This window comes from Galeopterus variegatus, unplaced genomic scaffold (genome assembly GCF_000696425.1).
Source record: "Galeopterus variegatus unplaced genomic scaffold, G_variegatus-3.0.2 Scaffold1256, whole genome shotgun sequence".
NCBI lineage: Eukaryota > Metazoa > Chordata > Mammalia > Dermoptera > Cynocephalidae > Galeopterus > Galeopterus variegatus.
Window position 1 is genome coordinate 340,841 of NW_007727367.1, and position 1,444 is coordinate 342,284.

Below are 1,444 nucleotides of genomic sequence, written 5' to 3' on the forward strand. Positions count from 1 at the left end.
ATTGTCCCAAGGACAAACATAGCCCAAATGGCTTTATTGGTAAATTCTACTAAATAGTTATGGAAGAAATAATACCCAATCTACAGAAAATCTTTTGGGATATAGAAATGGCTCCCAACTCATTGTAGGAACCCCAAATGTCCCTGCTATTAAAAATAGGAACGTTAGAAAACTACAGATTTTTGTCATGATTACAAGTGCAAAAATCCTTTTAAAATACCAGCAAATAGAATCCAATAATATATATAAATACATAATAAAACATGACCCAGTGGAGTTTACCCCATAAATGCAAGTTGGATTAATATTTGAATATCAACACATCAACATATTTTTAAAAATAGTATATGATCAGTTGGATAAAGGCAGAAAATACTTTTCATAAAATTATAGAGTCATCATAAAAATTCTTACCCAACTAAGAATAGAAGGGAACTTACTTTCTCAAGTAAAGGCCATTAGTCAAAAGGACTATAAGAAACATTGAATTCAATCATGAAACATTGAAGGCTTTCTCCCTTGCATCAGAAGCAGTGGGAGTGATCAGTATGTTTATTTTCTTAATTATAATGATGGTTTCAAAAATATATACTACATCAAAATCAATCAAACTGTATACTTTTATACATCTAATTGATTATGTCTATTATGCTAAAATATGCTAAATATGCAATATATCTGCTAGAAAAAAAAAGTTCTTGTAAAAAACCTCTGATATTCTCCCCATTTCTCAAACTTTGTCTCCTAAGACATTAAACGGGTCATTAAAGGAAGCTTTCCATTCAGTATGTTAAAGGAAAGACACCACAGCTCTGACCAGTTTGGGCTTCCCTGCAATGCATTCCTGTTGCTTCCCAATACTCTTACTCACCTGGATACCATTCTGCTTTCTCAACCATCCAGGGTTCTTTCCCCTGTTCTAAAAGAGAAATCACTGATGGCTTCAAAATGGCAAGACCTGCTCAAAGAAACAGGATGTTAAAAATAAATATATAAACCAAAAAATATTTTGATTTAGTGTTGTTTGGACCTAAAGCAAATTCAACTTCCTCAGAAGAATGAGGGAAACAGAAAATAACCATCTGGCAAACACCAGAGTAAATACTGTTAAGTGCAGGAATCATTGATGGAAACTAAAATATGCGGTGAAAGTATCATTCAATGGAGGATATTTGTAGAATCTCAAAGTACTTCACAACAAGCTACTTACTGATTGCAAAGGTAAAAGTACTGGCTTTACAATACAGAATGCTGGAGGATGCCACTTTACCCGACTGATCAAAGTTAGCATCACCAGTAACAAGAAATACAGACATTTATCTCCTGATGTGATGCACAGAAAAGAGTACAAATCACTTCTCTGGTATTCTTGCCAAAAATACAGAAGCTTAATCTAATCATAAAATACTACACAAACCAAATCCAGGAATATTTTTGTTTTGTT

At 33.0% G+C, this 1,444-nt stretch overlaps 1 pseudogene; it reads right to left on the reverse strand.

The window, feature by feature from the left end:
- LOC103593008 overlaps positions 1 to 1,444 on the reverse strand; it is a 31,319-nt pseudogene that overhangs the window by 6,444 nt on the left and 23,431 nt on the right.